The sequence below is a fragment of the Scylla paramamosain genome, chromosome 17 (assembly GCF_035594125.1).
Source record: "Scylla paramamosain isolate STU-SP2022 chromosome 17, ASM3559412v1, whole genome shotgun sequence".
In the NCBI taxonomy this organism is placed as follows: Eukaryota; Metazoa; Arthropoda; class Malacostraca; order Decapoda; family Portunidae; genus Scylla; species Scylla paramamosain.
Genome location: NC_087167.1, coordinates 5,578,276 through 5,602,181, shown reverse-complemented (window position 1 = coordinate 5,602,181; position 23,906 = coordinate 5,578,276). Strand labels below are relative to the sequence as shown.

General features: G+C 41.4%; 1 long non-coding RNA gene across 1 annotated transcript in view; it reads right to left on the bottom strand.

The window, feature by feature from the left end:
- Nucleotides 1-1,452: 1,452 nt before the first annotated feature.
- The window catches only part of LOC135108661 (uncharacterized), a 99,394-nt gene continuing 76,940 nt past the window's right edge, over nt 1,453-23,906 (bottom strand). The window contains exon 3 of the long non-coding RNA XR_010272378.1: nt 1,453-3,906. This is a non-coding gene — a long non-coding RNA (uncharacterized LOC135108661). The remainder of the gene's footprint in view (nt 3,907-23,906) is intronic.

Sequence of the window (23,906 nt, the reverse complement as noted above, 5' to 3'; positions counted from 1 at the left end):
GTTATAAAAGACGGGAACAGAGTGAGAAATACATGTTCTAGTACTCTCTCTCTCTCTCTCTCTTCTCTCTCTCGTCTCTCTCTCTCTCTCTCTCTCTCCGTTTTCACTGCCAGCATCGTAATTTTCCAAGAGATAATTAATGTTTAAATAACACAAGCTATACAAGATATGCGAACATGGGAATATTGGATGTGTTTATGAGAGAGAGAGAGAGAGAGAGAGAGAGAGAGAGAGAGAGGAGAGAGTAGAGGAGAGAGAGAGAGAGAGAGAGAGAGGAGAGAGAGAGAGAGAGAGGAGAGAATACGTGTGTGTGTGTGTGTGTGTGTGTGTGAGATTGTGTTTATAAGCATTTCATGAATCCATACTTAAGGGCATGAATCGCAATGGTGTGGCGTTCCTCCCCCGACTCCAAGACCCGCTCACTATGGATTATAGTCATGCCTTGTCTGTTGATGTACGGCGGCGTGACTAAGAGGGCAAGGAGGACGAGAGGTGAGGCGGCAGTGCAACGAGTGGGAGAATGAGCTAATGTTATCTTGAACGCTACAAAGGCTCGCTACGTCACGCCTCTGTTGTGTGGAGGAGGGAAAGTTATGAAAGTTAGCTGTGTCTGTGTCTCGGCCGTGTAATCTGAATATTGTACATGCAGGTGGGCGAGGGAGGGAAGGAGACAGGGGCTGGAGCATTTCGGTAAGGGATTGTACTCTTGGTTGAACGAAACTGTTTCATATGTACTTGGTCTCTTGATGTAAAAAAAATATATGAATGAATAAATAAATGCATAAATATAAATAAGAGTAAATAAATCAATAAATAAAATAAAGGAAGTCATTGCTAGTAAATTATATACAACTGGGTTTCAAATGAACGCCACATCTCCTTCAATGCAGAGTAATGACAGCACGGCACTTGTTAATTCATTTGTGTAGCCTTGGATGTATTTACTGAGCAAAAATATAACTAGCTGCACTGGCATTACATAATTTATTTTGCAACCACTCGAATCTTTTGAAATTGTGTTCAGACTCGTACCAGACCATTTCATTAAGCTTAAAGGGGAAGCCATCGCAATCACACTGCTAAACAGGCGAGGGAGGACTTGCATATCTCCAGCATTAGTGTCAAAATGCGCTGGTGTCCTTGTAAATGTTCAATATTCTTTCCGCTCCCCCAATATGAGAACCAAGGCTTGACACAGAGACACTTAAGATTATTGACGCGAGGGTTTTAGCATACTGGTGTGGCGTGACAGCTTTCAAGTAGACTGATCTCTGAAGATACCTAACCTGAGTGAAAGCCTTGAAGTATGAACCTGGTGACGCTGCTGTATAATGGGATCGTGGTGAACCGTGGCGGTGCATCGTCTAGCAACGAGTGCAACTAAACCTCGTATTCTTAAATGGTTTGTTCTCTCATCGACGAATTTCAAAGGCCAAAAAAAAAGATGAAACGTCGGGTTTATATGGGTATATTCTATAATCGATAATGTAGAATCCTTAATAACCTCTCCCTGTAAAATACCCCTATGACCTTCACTACAGCCTGTTCAAAGTAGTAGAGATAAAACGACAGTCCTTCAGAATACAGTCATTCAGTATTAAGACCTGACGTTACATGCCCTGACTGAAAACATTAATTACGTAGTATTTGCCTGGTGAAGCTGCTACCTCTCTTGTGCAGCAATACAGAGTGGAAGGGTCGCATGGTCCAGACCTGAGATGTGCGGTGCATAGTACGGTGCGCCCCCAACCCCAATTTAGCGAAGAGAAGTGAGTCGTCAGCGGGTCAGCCTTGTCTTTGCCATACGTGCCCGTGGTCCCATCTGGCGCAGTGAGCGGTGGGATGGTGTCGTCTTCTGTGACATCTTGCTTCCTTCCTTGTTTCCCCGCTTGCTCGCCTGCTCTGCCCGCCTGCCACATCCTTGCTGCTGGTGCCGGGACAAGACTGGTTGAGTTGTCCTTCCAGCGATGAACATTTGCTTTTACAATTATTATACAGCGGCCTTCCAGTTTGTCTTTTTGGAAGAGTGCGGTGTGGTGCAGCTGGGAATCTCTCTCTCTCTCTCTCTCTCTCTCTGTCTCTCTCTCTCTCTCTCTCTCTCTCTGCCTGTTGTTTGGTACCTTAAATCAATCAATCAATTTCTCTCTACTCGTCTTTCCTCTTTCCCCTCTCTTTCATCCTTCCCTTCCTCCATCCAAACGCCCTTTTCCCGATACACACACACACACACACACACACACACACAACACACACACACACACACACACACACACACACACACACACACACACACACACACACACACACACAACACACACACACACACACACACACACACACACACACCACGCCCCGCTGCCGCCGCCACGTCCCGGAAACAGAGGCATCCTGTCACACGTGTGTTTTTGGACCCGCAACTCACACTCGATGCACTCCTGCCTTTTATTTTTGTCCTGTACTTTTGAGCTTCATGCTTTTTGCTGCTGGTGCCGTGAAGTTTGTTATTTATCATAGTTAAAAGTCGTGAGGGAAATGCTGAGTGGAAGAGAGAGGCAGGAAAGGAGGGAGAGATATAGAGAAGGAGGGATGGAGGGAGGGAAGGTACCAGACAGGGAGGAAAGAAGGATGGGAAAAAGGGAAGGATAGAAGGGAGAAGTTTGGAATGGATAGCAGTGATCGAGCTAGAACGAGAGAGAGAGAGAGAGAGAGAGAGAGAGAGAGAGAGAGAGAGAGAGAGAGAGAGAGAGAGAGAGAGAGAGAGAGAGAGAGAGAGAGAGAGAGAGAGAGAGAGAGAGAGAGAGAGAGAGAGAGAGAGAGAGAGAGAGAGAGAGAGAGAGAGAGAGAGAGAGAGAGAGAGAGAGAGAGAGAGAGAGAGAGAGAGAGAGAGAGAGAGAGAGAGAGAGAGAGAGAGAGAGTGCAGCTTAGGTTCAGGTAAAGTTATGTATGATCTGGTCAGTTAGGTAGGTTATGTTACGTTAGGTTAGGTTAGGGTGGACTGGGATCCATTAAATTAAGTTACGTTAAGCTAGGTTGGTTACATTAGTTTAGATTAGGTTGGATTGAGTTATTGAGTTGAGTTATTGAGTTGGGCTAGCTTGGGTTTGGCTACCTTACGTTAATTCAATATGACCAAGATGTTTTTTTTTTTGTTATCGTTAAAAAAAACAAGGTAAATAAAACAAAAAAAATATACACACACATTACAAAATTTGCTGCAAGTCGCTCAAAATTAAATTCTCTCGCGTGCTGGGCGTTGGATTGAATTTACTTGCTTCACCAGTTAATATTCCAAAAGCTAAGCAAAGGTGATTTCCTGAGTGGTGGCGGGAATACTGCTGAACGTAACGCTGACTGGAGATGGAGACGTTCCTTGCACAGACACTCATTCTGCGCTGCCTTACTGCCTTGGCTAATTAAGGGGAATCTATAAAACACGTTAATACTCTCTTCCCTTGCCTTCTCTCCCCCTTCCTTTCCTTCCCTTACAATTCCTTCTCCTTTGTTTTCCTTCCCTTTCATTCTCTTCGCTTCGTTTTTTCCTCTCCTCTCCTTTCCTTTCCTTTCCTCTCCATTCTCTCTTCTTTTTACTTTCCATCCCTTCCCTTACATTTTCATCCTTTTCCTCTCTTCTCTTTTCCATTCCTTCTCTTTTCTTTTCCTTCCCTTTCCTTTTCTTTCATTGCCTTTTCTTTCCTTCCCTTTACCTTTCCCTTTCTTCCCTTCTTTTCTATTTCTATCCGTCCGGCCGTCAGTCCATTTCTCCGTCAGTATGTCTCTCCTACCCACAGCAGAGGAACAAAACGTACTATATCTGCAGTAAAAGCCTCCATCAGCCAGTAGGGAAAGGCGGCCCATTAGGAGAACCACCACAGTACTGATGAGGAGAGGCAGGCCGCCCACAGTGCCCTGGGGATAAAAGGGAACCGTGATGGAGAGAGAGAGAAAGAGAGAGAGAATGGAGAACGTGAGAGTGGAACACGTTGGCTACTGTAATGATCGATCTAAAATGGAGACGAGAAAATATATAATAAAACAATAGTAAATAAATTGATGGATAAATGCATAAATGAAAATGATGGAGAAACAATACTTTAGTGCTTTCCAATAATAATGCTTTCTTGATCCTTTGTACTTATCTTTGTTTTACTTGAATTGATGGAAACAAAACATCAGTTGATTTTTTTTTTTTTTTTGAGTAGAAAACACTCATGGTTACATCGAATGGAAGGATTAACTTATTACTGTGGATGATGCAGGGTTAACTGTAAAATTAATGGATTTCAATAACCAAAATAATGCTTCAAAGGACATAAACTGAAGGTAAGTGAAAAATAGGGGCACATCAATGAATAACATGACGATAAACACTGATGTATGCAATAAAGACGAGCCAGCAGATGCTACACTCGTATATCTGGATTTCCAAAAGGCGTTTGACAGAATCCCGTACATACAATACCTCAGTAAACTCCTGCCACGCGATCCTTCTGGCCACACTCACAAGCGAGGTGAAGACTGGCTGTTTGCGAGGTAACACAGTGTTACGAATCCTTTTACTACTATTGTTAACATTCATGGCACTCTAAAGCAAATTCGTTTACGTGAACAAATAGAAAAAGAGAATGGGAGGCTAAAATCGTGTCTTCTATGTTACAAACTTACTTAAGAGACTATAGTGGAAAAGACAGTATGACTAAAAAGTTATAAATAAAATCTTTAGCAGTGAAAGGATTAAGTTGTATTTCTTCTAAATGAGAGTAGACAAAAAAGAAGCAACTGGGCATGTGTAGGAGGAAACAATTTGAATCTCCCTTCAGTCTTGTACACAACACCACGGTAAAGACGCCACAGCCCTCGTGACACCTCCCATGTGCCCGCCAGATAAAAACCCACCGCCGCAACACCGCCCGCCGCAACACCGAGGTCAGCTGGCGCAACACGTTAAAAGGTCAAACCGAAAAAAAAAAAAAATAATAAGAGTAAAATAAGGTGAATAAAATAAATGATAACGTAGAAGAATAAATAAAGGGGTGAGTGGTGAGCAACAAAACCACCAACTACAGTACTTGTCGTGGGTCTTGTTGCGGCGCGATGACGAAGACCTGAACATTCCTAACCCAACCTGACCACTTCAAATAACATGAATGAACGAACGAATGAATGAAAGAGTACATAAAAATAGGTAAATGAATAAATAAAAAAAAAATGGATGAATGAACGAATGAGTACATACGAGAATAAATGAATAAAAGGATAAATGAATAGACAAATCATAAATAACGAGAAGAAAATATGAGTCGCTGAAATAAAACTACATATTTTTTTTTCTTTTTACCGTTATTCAGTTTGTTCATTTCAGCATAAACCAAATACTTAATGACGTGCAAAATTTGATCTCATTCCACATTACGCTACAAGAAAAAAAAAAAAAAAGATAACACTGCACATGAATAAATAGATAAAATAAATTGAAACACGTGTTGCTGGTAATTTCCACCCCTATTGTAGCTCATTTCCCCCGAAGCATAGTTGCCCTCGCCTCGCTCTGGTAAACAAACAAATACATAATTATCGCACCGACTAATTAAAACAACAACCAATTAGTTAATTAATGAGGGTCTGTCCAGTCAGCAAACTCATATCCCTACATTCATGATCAAACAGAACATCCACTTCTAAACTGAAAACGTCAATGAGGTTTAAAGTGAATAAATAAAGATATGGTTATTAGTAGGGAGGAGTGGCTTCTCTTCAGCATGAATAGGGTTACCTTTAGCCAGGCCAGGTCAATTCAGGTTCAGTTCGTGATGGTTTGTGACTGGACACGTTAAATTCAGTTCCATTTAAGTGAGTATGGGATAAGTAAGGTTTAGTAAGAGTCAGATTTAGGGTTACTCAGGTTTGATTTACGTCCAGTTGGGTGAGGTTAGGTGAGGTTGGGATACGTCAGGTTACATTTCATTTCGTTGAAGCAGGATTGAGATGCGTCAGGTTACAATTAGCTTCGTTTAAGTAGGATTAAAATACATTAAGTTATATTGAAGTTCGTCTATGTAGGATTTAAACATGTCAGGTTAGATCCAAAATGACACAAGTTGAGTTAGAATACATTAAGAAGATTTAATTTCGTTCAAGAATGATTTGGATGCATAATATTTACTTGCGTTTAAGTTTAAGATAAACTAATTAATGATTGAGATTTAGTTATGGTGCCTAAAGTTAGACAGCCACTGTCTCCTTTATGATTCGCAAATAATAACGTAAATGGAGTATGAAGTGTGTGTGCAATGAGCTGAGTCAGAATGGCACATTCTAATTAATATCTAGGTCAGTGAATTCGCCGTCCATTTTATTTTTTTCCCTGCAAGATCAAACTTTATCGTCACTTGAAATACGCAGACACATTAGGAATGCATAATTAAGAGCGACTCAAATAATTCAGAGGTTCAACACAAACATATATCAAAACAAACATAACAAACACGAACTAACGAACGACGGCGAAGCATTTACTGATTTACTTATTTACATGACAATTTTATTTCTTATCGTAGCATTGAATGTGGATGGTGACTGATTGTAAACATCCTTTGAAGCAAGACAGAATATTTTAACCCTTTCACTGCAATATGCAACAATTCTCAACACGAAAAGTAATGCATGGAATCTTTATACGCATCTACAATGAAAGGGGATTAAAAAATGGATTTCGCAATTTCTAGCCAGTACAATGTTTGGAGGTGGCTGTAGAAGAAGAGAGGATGTCTGAGAGTGGTTAGTAATTAAGGAAAGACGTGCCAAATAGTAGTGAAAGGGTTAAGAAGTAAAATCTATTGAAGACACATTACTGAAGGAAAAGTCACGGGGTTATGAACAAACCACAGTATTCTCCCCTTGCACGATCCTTAGACTCGCCTGCCACTGGAGTTCATTTGGTTGCGTACATACACACACTAAAATCACATGAAGTATCTGTAACATTAACTTTTCCTCATTTTCTCAGTCCTACTCGTGGCAGTCCCTGTATGAAACATGCCTACCTACTTCCAATGTCATTCCGATCCTTAAATTTGTCTAATCTTATCTTAAAGCTCCCTAATGACTCAGCACTAACAACCTGATTACCGAGTCCATCAATAAATGAAAAGACACAGAGAGCCTTACAATGACAGCAGTTGACCTTCTTCCTCTGGCTGGTGAGGGAGAGCAGGAAAACCCTGAAATTTCAATTAAGATTGCATATTTTCCACTCCAACATTAAAGAATAAAGAAATGCAAAGACGAAGGCAAGGAAGAGCGTGGGGGAGGAGGGAGGGTAGAGTTTGCTGAGTCGCCCGCTACGCTGATGCCGACAAGTGACGATCAGTTTGCGCTTGCATTCATAAAGCAGAATTTAGTCACGGAATAAAATGTTCCTTAATAAATTCAAGTCGCGAAAGTGAAATACCGTAAAGTGAGGCATCGTACAGCGAGGGAGCAGTGGACGAGTACTCGTTTCGTTAAAAGATTTCCTAGTATCGTAAACAGCAAGTCTCTCTCTCTCTCTCTCTCTCTCTCTCTCTCTCTCTCTCTCTCTCTCTCTCTCTCTCTCTCTCTCTCTCTCTCTCTCTCTCTCTCTCTCTCATGCCTATTTAGTTCTTTAAAGAATTCCTAGTACGTACGTGAATCTCGTCCCACCTCTCAGTATCCTCTTTCAAATTCATGTTGTCATCTTTCTTCTACATAATTCTCTCTCTCTCTCTCTCTCTCTCTCTCTCTCTCTCTCTCTCTCTCTCTCTCTCTCTCTCTCTCTCTCTCTCTCTCGCAGACAGACAGACACACAGACACATAGACACACACACACACTACCAGGAAATTCACACGCTCCCCCTAACATTCCCACGTTTTTTTCCACGCCCAAACATTTCCACGACCTTAGCTATTTCAAAGAGCGAGTACACATTTTTATAGCAAAGTTCACGTATTTTTCTCTTGTATATTTTCCGCTAATTTACTCGCTTTAAAGGAATACGCGCAGTTGAGAATTAATATTGTGTGTTGGAAGTTTGTTTTCGTTTTTCTCCCTTTTCGTTTCGTTTTTTTTTCTTGTTAATTTTTTGTTGACTTTCCTTGCATTATCCATCTTTTAATCCACTTCCTTTTTGTTCCGAGGCAGGAGTTCAGTTTGTCGCCCTCGAGAAATGAGGTGAGAGAAGTATACCTACAAGCTGCCTCTGTGATTATCTTTGTCTCTTTTATACATGCAAGGAGCGTGAAAGTTAAAGAGTAGTTAGTAAACATGTCTGTCTAAGGCTGTGTGTGTGTGTGTGTGTGTGTGTGTGTGTGTGTGTGTGATAATTTCTTTCACGTCGTTTGCTTATTTCTTCTATAACACGAGGTTGTGAGTAAGTGCTGCCCTCTATTGAACGAATCAGTGTCCACGTGATGGCTTCTTCTTCTGGTGTGAGTGTCGACCTTGTATGAAGTCGCGTCAAGCTTGTCTGTCAATTATATCACAAGCTATTGTAAGAAAACGCTGTGAACGAATGACAGTTTTGTGTGTGATCAAACGGCCTTGAAAGATAAAAAGGTAAGTTGCAGCTTCTTTTTTTCCTTTTTAAATGCTTTGTAATTTCTTAAAGATCTTACAGGGAAAATCCACTAGTACCTCATCCGCCTCGTTAATCTGAAACACATACATATCTCTAATCACGGATCTGTATTTTGGAAAGGTCTGTTCTCTTATAATCACTGTCTCTAAACATCACTTATTAGTCATTCTCAGGGTTTTTTTTCTTTTTAACTGATGGTGCGGAAACCTTGCTCAACCATCACTAAAACCATATATAAAAAAAAAAAAAAGAACGAGTCTCATATATTGGTCGTTCTCAGATATATATATATATATATTTTTTTAACTAATGGTGCGAAAACCGTACTCGACCATCTAGAACCATGAAAGCGCCCATGGAAGTCTCTCTCACTTCCACCAGAGCCTGTTGAAAGCAGTTGAGATAAGACGCGAAACACCTGATAGCGATTCGGGCTGTCTAGCACCTCGCATTCACACGCACAAACACACTGCAATGGACTGAGGTGTTTACGTGTACCTACATTGGATACCCGGCAGCTGAACAAGTGAATGGAAATAGACCACTTTGCACTTAAAATCTTTCATGAAACTTTAAATATGTCCTTAAAAAAGACACACATTACAAGATTGTGCGGGAGATTCATGTTATCGAATCTTACTTTCTTCAGGGTGTTCCTAAGTGCCCCTTACTCAACCACGTAAAGCTGGGGGCGGGTGGACTCAAAGTTAACGCCACGCTACCCAGTGAGCCAAGGGGAGGGTTGCTGTTTGTTGGTCAGAGGCAGACTGGAGCCACGGCTGTGATTGATGAAATGGATGAATAAATGAATGAATGAAATGGATGAGGGAGTGTGTGCAGGCAGGGATGGATGGATAGTGAGAGGCGACTTTTGAAATATGGAACGAAAACATGAAAAAAGAGTACGAGGGAAAAGGGAAAGATGGAGGAGGGAGAAGGAAGAAAAAGATTTTAAGGAAAGATCAGGAGGAGGGGAAGGGAGGACGAGAGAGGAAATATAAATGAATGAACAGCAAAAGGAAGAAAAAGAGGGATGAAAATATGAAAGGAAAGACCGAATAGTTTGGGAAAATGAAAAGAAAAAAGAAATGAAGGAAGGAAGAAAGCATGCAAGAAAAGAAAGAAGGAAAGAAAGAAAAAGGAAGGAAGAAAGAAAGGAAGAAAAGTAAGTGGAAGTAGGTAAAGAAGGATGGAAGGATGAAAGAAAAGAGAAAGTAAGGAGTTTACACATTAACAAAAAAGAAAAAAAACATTAATTAAAGAAATAAAGGAAGAAAGAAAATGAAGGGGAGAAGAACAAAAGGGAGAACATGCAAAAAGTAGCAAGAATGAATGAATGAAAGAAGGAAGAAAGGAAAAAGAAAGGAGGAGAGAGAAATTTACCTACTAACCAACCAATTAAGTAAGGAAGAAAGGAAGAAGGAAGGAGAGAAGAAAGGAAGGAAGGAAGGAAGGAAGGAAGGAATGATAATGAGTAAAGGAACTAGACAAGGAGGCAATGTTGATAAAGTTCAGTTAAGGAACAAGGAAACGTTACTATGAAACTCTGAAACCTTGAAAGAAAAGAAACAAATAAAAAAAAAAACAGGTAGAGAAGTTCGCAGGGGGGAGAGAGAGAGAGAGAGAGAGAGAGAGAGAGAGAGAGAGAGAGAGAGAGAGAGAGAGAGAGAGAGAGAGAGAGAGAAAGGAGGAGGAGGAGAGGTAAGGATAAGGAAACAGGGAGGGGAGAGAGGAAGGGAGGGATTAAAAGGAAAGAGGAAGCTAATTGGAAGAGAGAGCGGAGGGCATGAAAGAGAGAAAAGAAAGAGAAGGAGGGAAGAATAGAAGAAAAGGACAGGACAAGGAAGATAGACTGAGAAAGAAAAACGAAAGAGGATTAACAAAAAAAACAGGACGGAGCAAATGAGAGAGGAAAGAAGAAATAAAGGAAAAGAAAAGAAAGAGGAGAAGGAAGTGAAGGAAAGGTTAGATGGGAAAAAGAGGGAGAAAGGGTAAAAAACAATAAATAAAAAGACACGATATAAGGGAAGAGAGAGAAGATGGAAGGAGGGGAGAAGGGGAGAGAGAAAGGAAGAGTGAAGGAGAATGAAATAAGCTAAATACAAGAGACGGTGGACGAAAGAGAGAAGAAAAGGATGAATGAAGGGGAATGAGGTGAAGGAAAGGAGAAGGGAAGAGAAGGTAGGTGAAAAGAGGGAGTAAAGAAGGAAAACGAAAGAAGACAAACAGAAAAGACGATGAAAGAGATGGGAAGTGAGAGGGGGAAGGATGGGGGAAAAGAGAGAGAAAGGAAGGGAGGGAGAGAAAGAGAAGGAAAACGAAAGAGATGAGACGATGGAAGGAAATACAAGTGAGAGAAGTTGGATGTATGGGAAGGAGGAAGGGAAAGAAAGGGAAAGGAAGGGGAAGAGAGAGGGAGAGAGTGAAAAGGGAAAACGAAAGAGGAAGATGAACATAAGAGACGATGGGAAGCGAAAGGAGAGGGATGGATGGTGGGGGGAAGGAGGGAAGGGAAGGGAAGGGAAGGGAAGGGAAGGGAAGGAAGGGAGAGAGGAGGGGACAAGATAGCGGGAATTGAACCCTTTCAGGAGGTCTTTCAGTCTGGTCATCTCCCAAACTTATGAAAATTGCTAGCCTAGTTTTTACTTAAATTTTATTCTTTCTTCCTTCACATTTTTCTTTCTTTCTATTTTGAAAGAAAAGAGGTAACGAAAATATAACAGTGTATCTCTCTCTCTCTTTCTCATTTTCTTTGTGTGTGTGTGTGTGTGTGTGTGTGTGTGTGTGTGTGTGCGCGGGCGAACGCCATATATATTTCAATAAACATTTCAAATATGTCATGGATATTAACGAGAACAATAAAGAGTAAATGATCCCTCTCTCTCTCTCTCTCTCTCTCTCTCTCTCTCTCTCCCCCTGTCTCTCTCTCTTGCACAATTCACATTTCACATTTCAATATTTCTTTTTCATAATCAACTTGTGACTTCCCTTGCAAGTTTTAAGAGCAGTATCTTTTCCTGTTCTGTAAATTCCCATCGCTCTTCTTCAAAAACCCTGCAGGACTTTCTCGTCACATTTCTTGAGGCTACTGTTGGTGAAGTGTCCCTCCATTCATTCTTACCGAGGTCTTCTCTTTAGCTATAATGGAGCGTCAATTTTCTCTTATTACGTGTTATAATGTTAGCATATATTATGTCCCTTTGTGTTCAGTATTTCTGAGCGATTATATTTAGTGTTCGTTTGTTATTTTCCCCTTTCGTCACATTTTATATTCAGATTTGTATGGCTTAGATAAAAGGTTAATATAATTCTTCCATCCACGTAGTTTTTTCTGTTATTCGTATGGTATTCAATATGCCTTTGACCCTATTTCCTTCGTTTTCTATGAACAAAAGTAAAAAAAATATTAATCATATTCTTATTAGTTAACTCTGTAACTCTGTCTCTTTCTGCTCCTTTTCCCTTCGTTTTCTCTTCTTGGTCAGAAATCTTACACGATCAAGAGGTTAATACTGCAGATCAGGTTGTTAAATCCTCTACCCTCACCGCTCTCATGTTACGTATTCAGGTGTGAAGGAAATATAATCCATAACAAGCACGGTCATTTTACCCCTCTTTCTCCTTCCCCTTTTATACCCTACGTGTAATATTAAAGACCTAATTCAACTTTAATGCCGGAATCTGTCACAATTTTCTTCTCTCGTAAGGATCAACGGGACTACGCGCTCCTTGTCCCTCATTTGTGTTCGTTTGTGTCTCCGTCCTTTGTCTCGTAAAGTCATGGAGGATATATATAAATTCTTTTCTCCAGGAGTCCCACGCATTTCTTCCTTTCCCAGTCAGGTGAAAGGTACGAGTATGATAGGTTATTTTTTTAAGTCGTCCAGCGCATGTATGTATGTAGACGTGTTTATGAATGCTGCTTTGTGACTTGTGTGACTCTCTCTCTCTCTCTCTCTCTCTCTCTCTCTCTCTCTCTCTCTCTCTCTCTCTCAAAGCTATACTTCACTTTTTAAGAATGTTCTGGCATAAAATAAGAAAATAAGACCTGGGGAGGAGTATTAGTAGTAGTAGTAGTAGTAGTAGTAGTAGAAAATGAGATGAAGGAAGAAGAAGGAAGAAAAAGAAGAAGAAGAAGAAGAAGAAGAAGAAAACAACAACAACAACAACAACAACAACAACAACAACAACAACAACAACAACAACAACAGAGACCACGGGTAAGGAGGATGGAGGAGGCACGAGGAAGTGTGCTGGCTGTAAAGGAGGTTGCCTGCTTGAGGGAACTACTCCATTCTACAGATCTTAACTGCCAAGGGGAAGGCAATACAGAAAATTAAGAAACTTCTGGAGGAGGAGGAGGAGGAGGAGGAGGAGGAGGAGGAGGAGAAGGAGAAGAGAGGAGGAGGAAGAGGAGGAAGCTAGTAAGGATACGAAAATGAGAATTAATAGGATGGTACAACGGGAAAGAGATAAAAAAGAGGAGGAGGAGGAGGAGGAGGAGGAGAAAAATGAAGACAAGTACGAGAGGCAGAAGTAGATGATGCGACACAAAGGAACATAAAGAAAGAATAAGCATCAGCAGACCTGTTGGCCTTCACGAGATTGTGGTAAAGTAAAAATGTAATCAATGGCGAGGCAGGACAGTTAAGAGAAAGGCACCGCCCCCCTACCTCCCCGCCACTGCTTCCTCTAGACACGGCTGGCAGCAGAGGAAGAAGAGTCAGGCAACAGGGGAGGGCGGAAAAAGTTAATAGTGTAGTTTCACAAAATCAATAAGATCTCTATTGGAACTACTGTGCGAACAATACCGAGAGAGAAAAAAATAATAATAAAGAAGCATATGAATAAATAAATCAACGGAAATAATAAAAACGAAATAAGTAGTAGTAGTAGTAGTAGTAACACGAACACCAAACCCAACAACAGCTATCTGATCGACAACCAAACTAAAGAAATAAATAAATGCACAAATAATGAAGAAAATAAATAAAAACAAAGTGCCAGACCATCTGTATCACTCTAAAACACCGTCACTTCACAAAACAAGCATTCGTAACACGTCAACCAAATCAATCTTTACTAAGACAATAACGTGTGACTTTCTCCTTGGCAGTTATTTACTTTCGGCATTGAAAGATAAAAGAATTTCACACGTTCACGATTCGAACTGAAGGAGTAAGAATAAATTTCAAGCTTTTTTTTTTTTTCGCCCCAGACTCTTTTACCAGTTTAAGTTTTTCCTCCCTGACTCCTTTTGTTTAATCAACTTGCAATACGAAAATTTCGATGCACTTATGTTTTCGAATCCTTGGAAACACTTCTATGAAATCACCACGCATCTGCTGTTTCGATAAGCTGCAAAGTTTAATGAAGCCTTTATTTAGCATTCTTATCCTGGGTGGAAAGACGTTAAAATTCAACAGGCAAAGAGAAGAAGAAATAGGACGAGGAAGAGGAGGAAGATAGAACCAGCAAAACAAAAGAAATAATGAGAAGAAGAGGAGGGGAGAAGGGAGACAGGCAAAGAAGAGATGCGAGGAAGAGGAGATAGGACAACAGGCGAGGAGGAGAGAAAGAAAAGGACAAAATAGAAGCGATAGAAGGAGGAAGAGGAGAGATAAAGAACAGGCATAGTAAAGGAAATAAGAGGAGCAGGGAGAGGGGAGGACAAGTAAAGCGAAGATAGGAGAAAGACGGGAAAAGGAAAATAGGCGAAGCAAAGGAAATAATAAGAGGAGAAAGGAGAAAAAAGGTAAAGCAGAGGAGATAGGAGAAAGATGAGGGAGAAAGGAGAGTAAGCGAATCAAAGAAAATAATAAGAGGAAGAGGGAGAAAACAAAAAAAAGGCAGAGATAGGAAGAGGAAAGGAAAACAGACAAAGTAAATAAGAGGAGAGAGAAGGGAGAAGAGCAAAAGCAAAGGAAATAATAACAGAAGGAGGAAGAGGAAGAGGGAGGAGGAGGAGCAACAGCAGCAGAAGGAAATAAAAAAAAAGAAAAAAAAAAACATTAATTAACTCGCCCATCTAAGCAACGTTTAGGAAGAAGACTGATTCCTGGATGGGGGAGACGGTTCCTGGAATGTGTGGCGGGCGACCTAATGCTCCTCTTCCTCCACCTCCTCCACTTCGATTTTCCCTCTTCCTCCTCCTCCTCCTCCTCCTCCTCCTCCTCCTTTTCATCAGTCGTCATCGTTCTCTTTGTCACGCTCGTTTTCTTCCTTTTCTTTCTTCCTCTTCCTCATCATTGTTCTCTTCGGTTTTCCTCTCATCTTCCTTTTTCTTTTAGTCATTCCCGTTTTTTTTTCTTTCTCTCTCTCTCTGACATTCTCGTTTTGTTTTTTTTGTTTTGTTTTGTTTTTCTCCTTCCTGTTGCTCTTGTTCAGTGTTGTCATTCTCATTCTCATTGTCCTCCACGTTTTGTTTGTCCCTCATCTCCTCTTCCTCCTCCTCCTCCTCCTCTCCTCCTCCTCTTTGCCTTGTCTGCTGCATTTTTTCTGCCTTTTTGTAATTTCTTTTTCCTTCCTTTCATCATTCACTCACATTTCCTCATCTCTCGCTCACTTGACAAATAGAGGAAGATATGCTTACCTCTCCCTTCCTTTGCACATCCAGTATCTCCCGCTCTTTTTCAACTTTTCTCTTCTCTCTTTCCTTCCATCCCTCATATTGTTCTGCTTCATCCATCCATTGCAGCGCCTTTCAAATTAACACACGTCCTTTCACACTCTCGCGGCTCTCTTACCTTTTTTCTAATACGCAAGAAATACTAAGATTTACAGTAAAATATTACGAAGCAGTTTCTTCGTTTTCTCTCTCTGGCAATCACAAGGCTCCAGTGGGACTTGGTGCGAGTTTCCATTAGTGTTAGCATAATAGTAGCGACATTCTAATATTAATTCTGCACCCTTAACATGAAAACATACATGAAAACTACGCTAATCATCTCTAGGGCCTTTGAAAATCATTCTGATACAGCGTCTACCAATCATCATCTCATCAACTTGCGTCCCATTTTTATGTATACAAAGTTGCTGTTTCCGATTACGGTTCTCCATGTGGTTGTACTGTGTGCCTCTGCTTCGTCTTTCTCTTTCTGCCTTACATCCTCTTCCACCCAGTCGATTCGGTCTTCCCCTCTTTCTTCTTTCAAATATTTCCATTTTCACTGTGGTCTTTCCAACGTGGTTCTCTTGATTCTCTTCCCTTTTTACGAACACGATCCGTAGAGAGATGGACAGACTTTCTTATACTCTAATCAGCAGGGGAGGATTCGAGTCCCCAGCAGCTGTCACCTGTCTCTCCTCACCTGCCCGCACCTCCATCCCTCCAAGGTGAACAGTACAAAATTAGAATCTTACGTAACACCTTTGAGACTTGATAAATTAAACTAATTAACTTGAATGTGAGAATAGAAGATTAAAGGCTCGAGGTCGTAATATGGTGTCTTATATGTAGACGTGTTGGGAAGGCTGTCTCCTCACCTGACACTCATTTCGCTAATCATTTCACCACTGTAAATTATAAACCCTAACTCATAAACGCAAGAAAATGTAATATGATGAAGACTTGGGGTTGTATATGGCGCACCTTACATTGTGGCGAGTCTCTCCATTAATTAACTCAGCACTGTGTGGGTAGCGGACGCCCAAGATTCAGTATTAAGCAAGGCAGCGGAGGTGAGCAAAATGCGGCAAGGTGTCACAGATTTCTTTCTCACTTATCAAGATTATTAATGATTGCAGGGCTCGTTTTCTTGTTTTCTTTAATATATCCACCTTTATTACCTCATGTTTTATTTTTCTTGATAATTATGTCTGCGAGTAAAGTTGTCGTTTTTATTTATTATTATTATTATTATTATTATTATTATTATTATTATTATCATTATTGAGAAGTGGAGGTGGAAAAAAAGAGCGACAGGTGTAATGAGGAGAGTTTATTCGCCTCAACACACCTGTCTGTCTCCTTTCACATCCACTTCCCAGCTTGTCAGAATATCTCAACACTATCGTTATTATTACTATTACTTAAGAGAAATAAAGAAAGGAAAAAAAATGAAGGACGGAACAGCAAAAGGGAAGGAAAGAAGGAAACAAAGGAGGGAGGGAATCTAGTTACCAAGAACGAGAAGGAAGGAAGGAAGGAAGGAAGGAAGGAACTACTACCACCACCACCACCACCACTACTACTACTACTACTACTACTAACACCACCACCGCCACCACTATTACTAAACTGACAGCCTCTCAGCGCATTTTACCGAGAGTGGTATTTGGGAATTTCAGGGAAGAAAACCAACGAGGAATATTATGCAAAGAAGGCGCATTTTCCTTTTCTTTCCATTTTGGCGACTGAGGAAGTATGTGTTTATTATGGCATTTCGGCAACACGTGGAAGAGAAAGATATACTCGTATGTATGGTGTAATACTGCAACACGTGGGAAAGGATGTGCGGCGTATATATCTTATTGTCTTTCCTTGTAGCACGTAGAGACGTCACTTATATTCCTACATTTACACTAAAGAGGGAATCTGGCTGAAGGTAACAGAAAATAAAAAAAATATATATAATAAAAACATTGAAGAGGTGAGTTCAAAAAATAGTATAGTCAGAAAGAACATCCAAAATTACGAGACATCTTGAAACAGCAGGTGCATTATCGTAGGATTTCTTTTCCTTTAAACTTTACCCAGACATGTATGGGGGAAAATAAAAAGGAAATAAAGAAAATACACTAAGGAATACTTCACAGTTTTTTCTTCTTTGTCTTTCTATTTCACTCTACAGCGGTTTGACGAGAGAGAGAGAGAGAGAGAGAGAGAGAGAGAGAGAGAGAGAGAGAGAGAGAGAGAGAGAGAGAGAGAGAGGAGAGAGAGAGAGAGAGAGAGAGAGAGGAGAGAGACATTATGAAGGTACTTAATTTCCATCCATCTTTCCGCGTAACAACAATGGAAAGCAAAAAATAAATAAATTAATTAATAAATAAATAAACAAATAAATAAGCTAAACAGGAATTTACCCCCTTTATATCTTAGCACTGCCACGCCTTCCATAAAAGATATTACAAGTATTCGTGTTGTCATTTAATTTCGGTCGTCTGGCGTCATATCAGAGTGCAATACTTATTTTTGTTTCTCTCTCTTTCTCACACACTCCAGCACTCACACCCGAGCAAGAGTAAGAATTCGGTAAGAAATGTGAGTGTGAATCGTTATTTCTTTTCTTACTTCACTATTTCGTTTTCCCCCACACACACACACACACACAGTTTCTCTCTTTACACCTGCATTTTTTGTCTTTTCTTTCTCTAATCCAAATGTAGATCTCTCTCTCTCTCTCTCTCTCTCTCTCTCTCTCTCTCTCTCTCTCTCTCTCTCTCTCTCTCTCTCTCTCTCTCTCTCTCTCTCTCTCTCTCTCTCTCTCTCTTGCCAAACCCTTCAGGCCTCACTTAACATAACCTCGTGTCCCCGTCAATACTTTTCTCCCCCGCGTGTTTTCATTTGCATCTCTTTCTCTTCTTCTATCTCGTAAATTTTCTGCAGCTCATCAGGTGAGTAATCTTATTTTTTCGTCAATGCTTCTCTCTCTCTCTCTCTCTCTGTCTCTCTCTCTCTCTCTCTCTCTCTCTCTCTCTCTCTCTGTTTGTATATTCACGTTTTTGGCTTTCCATTATTCCTTCCTCATCTTTCTCTCATATTTCTTAAAAGTTACTTCTTCTTCTTCTTCTTTCTCAAATTGGCTCACCCAAAATTTCTGTAACATTCTTTAATATTTTTTTTTCACTTTATATTTCTTTATCTTTCATTCATTTTTCTTTCAGCACTTCACCTTAACTTTCCCTCTCATCAATAATTTCTCTCTCTCTCTCTCTCTCTCTCTCTCTCTCTCTCTCTCTCTCTCTCTCTCTCTCTCTCTCTCTCTCTCTCTAGTCATTCATCTTACTCGCTTCAATATACCATCCCCGTACACACACACACACACACACACACACACACACACACACACACACACACACACACACACACACTGTACAGTTTCTTTCTTTATACTTTTTTCCTTCCCTTAATCCGAGTGTGGCTCTCTCTCTCTCTCTCTCTCTCTCTCTCTCTCTCTCTCTCTCTCTCTCTCTCTCTCTCTCTCTCTCTCTCTCTCTCTCTCTCTCTCATTTTTGACAGTCGTTCATTTTATCATTAATTCGTTGACTTTCTCACTATCTCCTCACTTTCTCTTCCCTCTTTCTCTCCTCCATTCCCACAACACCCCCTCCTCCTCCTCCTCCTCCTCCATCTTCCTTTCTTCCTTCTTTCCTCTCCTCTTTCTTTACTCTTGCCTCCATTATCTTTAATTTCTCACAAGATTTCATAATAATCATTTATATACAGAAGCTTCATTCACAGTCTCTCTCTCTCTCTCTCTCTCTCTCTCTCTCTCTCTCTCTCTCTCTCTCTCTCTCTCTCTCTCTCTCTCTCTCTCTCTCTCTTTCATCACCCCTTATCCTAAAATTACCCTTCACAAGGTCATTTATTCTGGATCATTTCTCTCACCATCATTCTCCTTCTCTCCTCTCTTTCTCTCTCGCTCTTTTCCTTCTCCTTACTTTCATCTTTAATCTTCTACCCGACTTCTTATAATTACTCGTTTCTTTAAGTCTTAATTCGCATCATCTCCCCTCCGCCATTCTCTCTCTCTCTCTCTCTCTCTCTCTCTCTCTCTCTCTCTCTCTCTCTCTCTCTCTCTCTCTCTCTCTCTCTCTCTCTCTCTCTCATCTTCCATCTCGTTATCACAAAATTATTCGCTTTCTTAACACTTTCTAACAGCACCTTTTTTTTTCTTCTTCTTCTTGCTCTTCTCTCCTTCCCTTCTTTACTTCGCTTCATTCTTCATCTTTCAAAAATTTTCAGTCTTGTGTATTTAAACTATCTTCTCTTTTGTGGGAGGGAGAGAGGGACGAAGGAGAGAGAGAGAGAGAGAGAGAGAGAGAGAGAGAGAGAGAGAGAGAGAGAGAGAGAGAGAGAGAGAGAGAGAGAGAGAGAGAGAGAGAAATTAGTGCACTTCATATCCAGCGTTCTATTCCATTTAGTCTCTCTCTCTCTCTCTCTCTCTCTCTCTCTCTCTCTCTCTCTCTCTCTCTCTCTCTCTCTCTGATTTCACCTCTCAATTCCTCCGCCCTTTTCCCCCATTCAAATCTCCGCCTACCTCTCCCTTCCCATCCCTCCTTCCGCTTCTCCCTTCCCTTCCCTCCGCGTCCCTTCCCACCTCCTACCTCTCCCTCCCCATCCCTTTCAGTCCTTCCATCTCTCCATCCCTCTCCCTCTTCGCCTCCCACAAGGGTTGGGTTTAACAGTGTCGGTGCTGCATTCGCTCGTCTTAAACCGGGAAATACGTGATAAAAATTAAGTTTCACCCACACAGCTTGAGGCTCGGGACGCGACTGATGCGTGGGAAGAGGAAAGAGGTGGGAGGGGAGGGAGGGAGGGAGGGTGAGCGGGTGGGCAGGCCGATAAAGTGGGTGGGAGGGAAGGTCAAGGTTGTCGCGGGAGTTTTTAGCAACAAAGAAGTAGAGATGTGCTTCATGTTGGGTTAAAAGAGATTCGTGGCTGCGGTGTGTGTGTGGGGAGGGGGAAGGGGAGTGGTTACGGAGTTTAGTGGGCGTTTCCTTTACGTATTACAGTGTTGAAAATTACGAATGAATTTACGAGAGGTCAAACTGCCTTGATGTTATTATGGAGAGATTCATATTGATCTGTTTGTAATGCATCTCTCTCTCTCTCTCTCTCTCTCTCTCTCTCTCTCTCTCTCTCTCTCTCTCTCTCTCTCTCTCTCTCCCCAGCCTAACAAACAGGGACGTGGTCTGAGTGACAAAGACCAGAAAATGTTCCAAATTCTACAACACAGACACACAGATACGAGTTTCGATGGAAAGTCAAGTGTCATGATCAGCTGGTTGGTGTGGCACTGAGGCTCCCTGTCCTTCCCTCTGCTGTCTTCCTCCTTCCACTTGTCACGCCCATGTTTTCTTTGATTGTTTTCTGATCCTCTCTCTCTCTCTCTCTCTCTCTCTCTCTCTCTCTCTCTCTCTCTCTCTCTCTCTCTCTCTCTCTTCTATCCTCCTTTTCTCTCACCACACGGCTATTTTGTTTCACCCTTGCTGTTTTAATCCTCTCACTTGATTTCGGTACATCTCTCTCTCTCTCTCTCTCTCTCTCTCTCTCTCTCTCTCTCTCTCTCTCTCTCTCTCTCTCTCTCTCTCTCTAAGCAGAATTCACATAAACCACATCAATATTCTCTTTTCAGTCCTTTGTTAGCGTTACCTCTTCTCTTTATCTTTTATTCATCGTCACTTCCTTTCATGCATACTTCACTATCATGTGTTTCTTCTCTCTTTATGTTCACTTCTGACGTGCTAGTTGCTTTTCTTTTTTTCTTTCTTTTTCTTTCATCATAAGCACTTGCTATTTTCTATCCTGTCCTTTCCTCTTCAGTCTTATTTTCTGTCTGGGTTCGTCAGTGGGCTTGTCATTCAGTCTGCAAGTGTATCGGAAATGGTTCTGTGTGTGTGTGTATGTGTGTGTGTGTGTGTGTGTGTGTGTGTGCTGGTCCTTTAAATAAAATGATGGCACAAGCAGATGAAACCAAAACCTAAACAAAATCCTCATAAAGCGCTACTCCTGCATCATTAATCAAAATATTTCAAATGGCCATTGTTTCTCAAACGTCTCATAGGAGCATTTAAGTTTTGATGCTCCCTGTACTGGTATGTTTCAATATTATAATTACCAGGAATATAACAGACTGCTGTAGACTATGATAGTGGCGAGAGAGAGAGAGAGAGAGAGAGAGAGAGAGAGAGAGAGAGAGAGAGAGAGAGAGAGAGAGAGAGAGAGAGAGAGAGAGAGAGAGAGAGAGAGAGAGAGAGAGAGAGAGAGAGAGAGAGAGAGAGAGAGAGAGAGAGAGAAAGAGAGAGAGAGAGAATTTTTACGATCTTTGCTTTCCGTAATAATAACCTCGACTACCATCACCATCACCAACACCACCTCCACCTGCTTCCCCTCTTATTTTCTTGTTTTCCTGCGTCACTACCACCACCACCACTACATAAATACCTCTTGAACAAGCAGGCTGGTTCAAATTTATAGCTCACCTACATTTTAGACACAAAATTTTGCACTAATATATATTAAATCCCTTTGAATAAATATGTAGCCTTGAAAATAACTAACTTCCTTTACCTGTCCATGAACGATATTTGATAAAGATACGAATATCAAAAAAGGATGTCCGAAGCAGCATAAGAGATAAAAAAAGTGTTCTTTGAGGAAGTGCATGCAGGTGACACATTCTGAAAAGCAGCGACCATGAAAACACCTGTATTGGAAAGCAGCTCCATCGACATTGCGAGAAACTGTTGGAACATAAAGGAGGAGAGATACTGATAAATAGCCATTGATTCCTGTTTGCTTTGAAGTGTGTGGGCGGAACTCCTTCTACACACGAGGCGGCGTATTGATGTGTGTGTGTGTGTGTGTGTGTGTGTGTGTGTGTGTGTGTGTGTGTGTGTGTGTGTGTGTGTGTGTGTGTGTGTGTGTGTGTGTGTGTGTGTGTGTGTGTGTGTGTGTGTGTGTGTGTGTGTGTGTGTGTGTGTGTGTGTGTGTGTGTGTGTGTGTGTGTGTAATTCCAAACACGGAAACGGGTTGTACTTACTAATATTAAAAAGAAAAAAAGAGTAAAATAAAATTTCTCTCCATAAAGAGAAAAGTTAAACAACCTATTAACATCACCTTTGAGTGAACTTTTATCATAATTACTTGTTCTTATTAAAGGAGACCTTCCCTTTTTTTTTCGCTTTTTTTTTTTTTTTTTTGCTCATAACTAAATTCCCCTGATACGTAAAAAAAAAAAAAATGTAAACTTTCATCACTACTACACTAAGTTACTAATAGTCCTACCATTCTGCTCACCTTGTTACTTATTCTACCGTATTTAGGTCAAGTCTCTTATCACTTTTCAAAACAACACCTCATGTCTTCTCATATTTACCAACCTCAGTTTCTCCTCTCCTTCCTCCTCATCCGCCTACATTTTTCTTCTTCACATCCTCCAAAATACTTACTGTATATACACTGAAAGAAAATAAACAAACAGCTTGACACAGATATGATATACGACTGTGGTGATTTTTTTTCCTTGATGTACAGTCTCTCTCTCTCTCTCTCTCTCTCTCTCTCTCTCTCTCTCTCTCTCTCAACAATATGGATTACAGTCAACTTCCACGCTATGTCACTGATATTTATGAGGGTGACAGACTGAGTGAATGATTCTCTCTCTCTCTCTCTCTCTCTCTCTCTCTCTCTCTCTCTCTCTCTCTCTCTCTCTCTCTCTCTCTCTCTCTCTCTCTCTCTCTCTCTCTCTCTCTCTCTGTAGCTCGATCACTGCTATCCATTCCAAACTTCTCCCTTCCATCCTTCCCTTTTCCCATCCTTCTTTCCTCCCTGTCTGGTACCTTCCCTCCCTCCATCCCTCCTCTATATCTCTCCCTCCTTTCCTGCCTCTCTCTTCCACTCAGCATTTCCCTCACGACTTTTAACTATGATAAATAACAAACTTCACGGCACCAGCAGCAAAAAGCATAAAACCCAAAAGTACGGGACAGAAATAAAAGGCAGGAGTGCATCGTGTGTGAGTTGCGGGGCCAAAAACACGCGTGTGACAGGATGCCTCTGTTTCCGGGACGTGGCGGCGGCAGCGGGGCGTGGTGTGTGGGAGTGGGGGATTGGGGGGAGGGAAGAGCGAGGGGAGGAAGAGAAGGGAGAGAGAGAGAGAGAGAGAGAGAGAGAGAGAGAGAGAGAGAGAGAGAGAGAGAGAGAGAGAGAGAGAGAGAGAGAGAGAGAGAGAGAGAGACGAGACGAGACGAGACGAGACGAGACGAGACGAGAGGGAGGGAGGGAAGGAGGGAGGGAGGGAGGGAGGGAGGGAGGCAGGCAGGCAGGCAGACACGGACAGACAAAGAGACAGGCAGACAGACAGACAGACAGACAGATGAAGAGAAGCCACATACTGTATTGGTTTTCTAGGAAAGAAAGATTTTTAACCATACATGGACTTTGTCTTTATTGTTGTTGTTGTTGTTGTTGTCGGTGGTGGTGGTGGTGGTGGTGGTGGTGGTGGTAGTGGTGGTGGTAGTGGTGCTGGTGGTGGTGGTGGTGGTGTGTCTTACTGTGTGTGCTTGAGAGGGAGGGAAGTTAGAGAAAATGTGGTGCGGTGAGGAAAATATTGGAGAGAGAGAGAGAGAGAGAGAGAGAGAGAGAGAGAG